Here is a 7,194-nt window from a genome sequence, read left to right on the forward strand (position 1 = left end):
AAAGAATTCTCTTTGAAATTCTCCCAACTTACTTCTTTGTTAAGCCTAATCGTCGGCTATATTTCCCTTTTTCCACTTTATCGACCACCACCTACCACTGCACTCAGTGTTATTAGATCTGCTCCAATCTTCTTTTCTACTTTCTTCCAGTACATATCGGTCACTTGTTTGTAATACTACCAAGTGACATTTGATTTTTCACACTCACTTTTAAATAAGTCAGAGATGAAGTCTTGAATTTGCTTCTCTTATTGATATAAATCTAGAGAATATATGTTATATTTTCCAAAACATGGAAGTTCAAGAAGAACACGTACATCTTCAAGAGTGAAACTAAACTCCCCCAAGTAGTTTCGGTGGTTTGAGAAATGGTACTTCATCTGGAAAGAATGGCACGCCACACATCTACTCTCTTTTCTATATGAATGAGAAGTTTGGAAGTAATTCGCATGATATCAAATACTCTAATTGCAAGAAGAGTCCTTTCATATGAAGGTTTTTCCAAAATCTTATTCACCCAACTTTCTCAACCTTGAACAAGTTGAGAATTTGAGCCAAACTTGATTGAAAAAAGTTGGAATTCTTCATGCTCAAATCTAAACTTCAGAACTGAGTTAGCCGGTATTTAAAATCTATTTCTCGAACAATATTTGGAGCCAATACTAAGCCAAGAATAACCGAAGGGAGGAATTGGATAAGTAGAAATTTCATTCCTAGGCAAGCGTTCTCCAAAAAGACCTTTTCCCTTTCTTTAATTATCAGATCATACCAATTTTCAGGAACTGAAGGTGGCACACCATCTTTTCCCACTCAGATTTGTATTTTCTTTCCAAGAGGAGCTATCGAATTATTAAAAATATTTTTCCTCTTCATATAGGGAACATGAGCAGCGCGTGAAGGATGTCTGTAATTGATCTTACCCATTGCTAAAAAAGTACTTATGGAATCTACACAAACAACATATAAATTTTTATTATGAATACAAATAGTATATATAATTTCTATTTTTTCCATACATATACAACATTAACGTTTAAAAATTGCTTTTCAAATCAAAGTGCACCTTAATCAATTGATTAAAGCATGGAAATAAGTTTCAACCTCTTGCACATATATTTCACTTTCAACTTATTATTTATCTTTCAATTGCATTTTTTCATTCCATGAAATATTGAATGTTAAACTATTTCTAACTAATTTGAATAGTCTATTATTTATATTTATGTTTCTTTTAACATTAAAATATAAACTTTATATTTTCTAAAAAATATATACAATGTTCAAATCTTTTGAAATAACTTACTTGATTGGATCCTCTTCAATTTTCGAATGACCTTGGTAACTAATATTTACAAAACTCAAAATTTAGATAGAACAAGACTCAAAATTTTGAGAGATCAAAATTTCTTTTACTTTGTGTTGTGAAGTTTTACAAAATAGTTTTGTACTTATAAACCTTAAAGAATAAAAAGTATTGATAACTAATATTTACTTATTTTTTAGTATAATTATATCAATTTTATTATATTTTAATATATATTAAGAAAATATGCAATCAATGATGTATAAGAAAAAAAGATTGCATTGAATGTAATATTTCAAATGTTTTTTTTCTTTTAAGATGCCATATATATACATATGGCATATATATATAAGATGTTTGGTTGTGGAAGCAAAACCACAGGTGCATTAGATGGCCTCAAGCTTGCATTGGGTCTTAGTCTATATCGTATTATTTTGGAAATGGTTAGTTTAAAATGACTCGGTTGATTCGGAATAAGTCAGCAGCTTGGTACCACTCAACGGTTCTTTAGGCTATTATTATGATTTTACAACAACATTGGGACGTTAAACATACGTATAGAGAAGGGAAAAAAGTTGGAATTGACTTAGCTTCTATGCCTTATCTTTACCCGTTGGGTGTTCATTCCTTTGTCCAACCATCAGAGGACGTGCTGAACCATGTTCATGATGACGGTATTAACTTGGCTTGGCCAATGATAGTTTAATTTTAGAGGATTTCAATCCTTTTGTACCCCCCCAAAAAAATTTAAAAGTTTGAATGTTGATTTCTATTGTGACACCTCACTCCTAACCTAGTCGTCAGATCCAAGTGTGTGACATCATATTACTTTGCCAAAGAAACTCAAACTAATTCAACATAATTTTAATAGCATAACCAATAAACCATTTAATAAAATCATTCACATGCATTCATAGTATTTAATAATCTATTGCATCCAATTACAAGGTTATGATAAGTTAGTTTTGAAGATAGGACTTGAATCCAAACTCAAATGTCAAGTTTCAAAATTATGTCTCCAAACAAGGGTTTGTCTCGAAACAAGTCATAAATTATTTTGAAATATTTAGTTTCGAAGTTAGCATGTCTTGTAACGCCCCAGAATTTTTAATTTTGTTCTTGCAAAGGTGTGACACAACTGTGTATCTGCTTCAGTGGTTAAGTGTTTTGGGTGTGTGAGTGGTCCCAAGTTCAAGCCAGGACTTCTTTGGTCAGTAGGCTTTTAAGTAAAAGTTGGCAAATAATTAATAGAATGGGCCTACTGGTCTGGTAGATAAGTGGAGTGTTGGTGTGAAGTAGGTCCTGTGTTCAATTCTCTGTGATGGCATGGAGACAATATTTTTGCTCCAATTTTGGTTAAGAGTTGTGTTGGGGCAAAATTTTGAGTAGTTGTGTTTTAGTGGGTTAATAGAGAGTGATTTTAGGAGATAATGGGGGAAAGGTTATCAAAAAATAATCTGATTATCTTTTTGTTACAGAAAAAAATTAGAGTTTCAATTTTCTCTCCAATTACTCAAAATTTTTCTGACATTTTCTTCTTCTTTTTCACTCTTCTACCGATTCTTTCCCCTAGTTGCTGCTGAAATTTCCATTATTTTTTCCCTTCCGTTTCTTTCTTTATTTTCCAATTGATTTGGTTGTTCATCATTGGTTGTGTGTCGGTAAGTAACGGTTTTGTCTATTGTTAATCATTTTTGGTTAATCTCTGAAAGGGGGATTCCTTTTTAGTGTTTAGGAGTAATCAAGGGGCTGATGGTTTTGAATCAACGCTGTGATTTTACGAAGTCGTGGTTACTCAAGCGAGATTCTAGAGGCTTAAGAGTGCTTACGCATCAGAAACGATATCAGGTGTGTACCCAAAATGCAGAAAATGAGATTTGGCGAAAAGCTAAAATTGCTTGCTGTCGAGAAATAAGAGAAATAAGAGAAAATGATGCGAAAAAATTGTAGAGAAAGGAAATAAGGGTGTTATAAACTTGGAAATCAATATTCTGCACTAAAATAGTTTTGGACAGTAGCAGTAGTCTAACTTTGAAAAATCATCAAAAATGATGGAAATTGAGTTAAAGGTTGAATAAAATACGAAATTAAATTTTATGGAGTCTAGTTTTTCATGAAAGAAACAGTGTAAGCAATGAAGTTGTAAGTTATGAGATATTGAATTTTGTGAGACAATGTCAGAATGGTTCGGGTTCCCCTGTTCTGACTTTGGAAAAATCATTGAAAATTGTAAAAAAATAATTAGAGGCTTGAATTTATATGTTTAAATCCTTAACGAGTCTATTTTCAAGAGAAATAAATGAAAACATCATCTGAATTCTGTACTAAGAGATAAATAATTTTTAGTAAGGAAAGGTCGAAGTTGTCAAACAGCAGAATCGGGACATATTTGAAGATTTTACTATACTTATTTAATAAACTATAAAATCTAAAAATTTTATGGTAGAAAGGTATTTGAGTCTAGTTTCAAAAACATCAAGCATATCTTAATTTGGAATTCTGTAGCTCAAGATATAAATAATTTAGTGAAAATGACTCAAGTAGATAGCTTTGAATGAACATATAAGTAAATAGTGAAAACATATATGGATATTTAGCTAGCATGGTTTACATTAAAAATGGATCACACGGCCAAGGCCTATTTGGGCCAACGGGCCACACACGGGCAGACACGGGTTTGTGGGCCCATGTTTATGGGAATGTTTCTAAGGTTGCACGGGTCGCCCAAGTCGACTGTGAACCTACTATAAGGTCAGTAAGCACTACTTAAACCCCTAAATGTGTGAAATTGACTGAATGATATCTGCACTGAGCAGGTTAATATCTGAACTGAATATATGTACTGAAATTGCATAATAGCATATCATCCATTGTATGTTGCATTGCATTAGGTTGGGGGTTGTTATTCGGAGGAAGTGTACTGAAAGGCTTTAAGCCTAATTTACTGGCAGCTCAGCTGCAAGCTATTGTTTTGTGCCACATTCTGTACTACTTGGAGTGTAAGGATGGGTGGATTGATTATATCCCCACATGGAGTGTAGGGTTGGACAGAGATGGTGTGTAGAGTTTGGATGAGTAGGATTTTGGTACTGCATAATTGTTATTGCTACTGATACTGTGATGGGCTATGGCCCTACTGCATTTTTGACACTGTACTGAGATGGGCTAAGGCCAAAAGCATCATCGATCATTGAAAAGGGCTCAGCCCAAGCATTCAACTGCACTATGAATACTGATTGTTTGTTTGTTTCTGCGGGATTACACATTGAGTTTAAGTAAACTCACCCTTTTTGTTTAATGTGCACAGGTAATCCCCAGACTTAGACGGATCGGTGCGACGGAGGACTTAGCGGTGACCACAGAAATTTTTGGACTTCATGGTTTTCAATTTTCATTTTATGATTTAATTATTATTGATTATTTGGGTTGTAATTTAAGGACCCTCTGGGACTTTGGTTTTAAATTTTGGGCTTTTATTTATTTATTTTACTTTATGGATTTATACCTTCTGGTCGTAGGAAATTCTGTTTTCAAAAAGTTAAAGTAGTTTCTAAACGCATGATCACTTAGACTGTTTTATTAAAGCTTCTACAATGAGGGATGTTTTAAAACAAATGTTTTAAAACAAATGTTTTAAATGAATAAGGACGAATTTCTAAGTTCTAACAAAGGTTTACTAAAGATAATAACATGGAATGTTTTCAACGTAACAACGAGGTTTCAAAAACACTATCTTGTAATATTGTTAGATACGGCCATAACATCAAGGCTGGGTTTGGGGTGTAACATGTCTCAAGACACTACATGTTGTGTCTTAATGCAAGATATTTTATGTCTTGAGACTAGGTTTGGAGACCAACCTCTCATATTTTCCTAATTTTTCTTTGATAATTGAATTGTTGGAAAAAATCCAGTTCGAAAATGATTTTCTTACACAGTGGAAATTAAAATTTTTGAAAACTGACTTAGTTTGTGATATTTATAGCAATAAACTCTAGACCGAAATCGTACATGTGTTTTCGAATAGATAGAGCCTTGTCCTTCCTAACTTTCAAGCAAACGATCTTCTTCACTATTCTCGTACCACGAGTTGCTTCGAGTGTGGGCTCTAACAAAACGAATCAAACAAAAAAAACTAGAAATAATTTTGTTTTCATTTGGGTGAAAATGAAAATTCTCTTTTCAAATAAAAACCGATAAAATCGTTATTTTGGAAAATATATTTAATTTTTAGAGAATAAAAGTCTCTCTATTTTTGAGCAGAATAACAATATCTGAAAGTTGTGTAAATATCCCTATTGGTACCATTTAGTTATACGAAGAGAAGGTAGAACCTTTGTTGAATTAGAGAAGTTTATTTCAAGTAGAAAAATAAAATTCTAGTTCGACTAGGATATAGGGGGAGACAAACCTAGTTAATTATACTAGGGTTTGTCATCCCCCCTTATAATATAAGGGTCTTTTGGGCCTCTTCTATATTGGGTTCAATTACAAGTATTTTCCGAACTTTTAACCCAATACATTATAATTTGAACCAACCCAATATTTGTTTTTCTATTTCCCAAAAATAAACTTAGATATATTTCCAATGATGTAATTTTCTCAACTCAATTCTAATTTCGTTAAAATCATGGCGATTGTACTATCAAAGAATCTATGATAAAATATATTTAATATTTCCGCATTCAACGGTTCATTATGATCAAATGATTTATTTCCATTTTCGAACTTCATTTATTCGAAAAGCATAAATTCATTTTTCAGGTCATTTTTCATTTTCATTTTTATTTTGGAGAAAACTACATTCATCATTTCTATTCAATTTTTGTTCATTTGATTCAACATGCAATTCATTTCTTATTTCAACGCGCTAGCGAAGGGACCGATTAGACATATACAATTGGGGCTTAAATGATTTATAATTAAGTTTTAGATTTTCAACTATTAATTATAAACTCATTTAGTTACAAAGTCATTCCCCAACAACATACCATTATGAAAGCAACTCAATTAGTGCTCGTCTAATGACCTTATCATAAGTGTGTTTCCCTCATAGGATATCCTTAATCTCTTTTAGATAATATCCATTCTCCTAATATGATCCTATTTTATTTCATGGTAATCATTACATCTTCCTTCATGAAAAGTCAATCACTATCAAATAGTGATCAGGTCATTCATCACAAAGACGAATGACTTGTGGCCACGTTTACTTTTCATCAACCATGTAATACCAATGAAAAGATATCATTTACTCATGTCTCAGGCTATGAATTCCATTGTTGTGAATGACGCTACATACTGCAGAAGTCGTACATCCAACGCACAAGCCTTCTGTTCCTTATCTATTCGAAGTCAAGCTTGTACTTACATCAAAGTGTACGAGTCACGCATACATAGTCCGTCATCCACTCAGATTTAGTTATGTCACACTATGAATGTCATAAGTGAATAAATCCATAAATAGATTCATGATCTTTTCTTCTTGGGTCCAGTCTGAAGTACTATTAGTCCAGTGAGTCACATCTATGCCTTTATCTTCTAGGAGTCATCCGCTCCAATTTCAAAGACAAAGCATCTCCACAATTAAACTGGATAGACGAAATATTAGTCTTTCAATCGGTTTGCTCATTTTTGATCAGATTAAGGACATACTTAGGTTCGTATACTAATATAAGTTGCCTTTCCGTATTACTATCCGACCATGTAATACCACTTAGTATTAGTTTAAACATTAGACAACCAATGAGCAACATTTGCTTCTATTTTTCTTTGAGTGAAAAAAACCATATGAGGATAATTATACAAAGTATATTAATGTAATCAATGAATTTGATTTATTAATCAATCTGTTCGAAAAAATTACAAGTTTACAAATGAATATACTACAC

Source organism: Gossypium raimondii, chromosome 3 (genome assembly GCF_025698545.1).
Source record: "Gossypium raimondii isolate GPD5lz chromosome 3, ASM2569854v1, whole genome shotgun sequence".
NCBI classification, from domain to species: Eukaryota; Viridiplantae; Streptophyta; class Magnoliopsida; order Malvales; family Malvaceae; genus Gossypium; species Gossypium raimondii.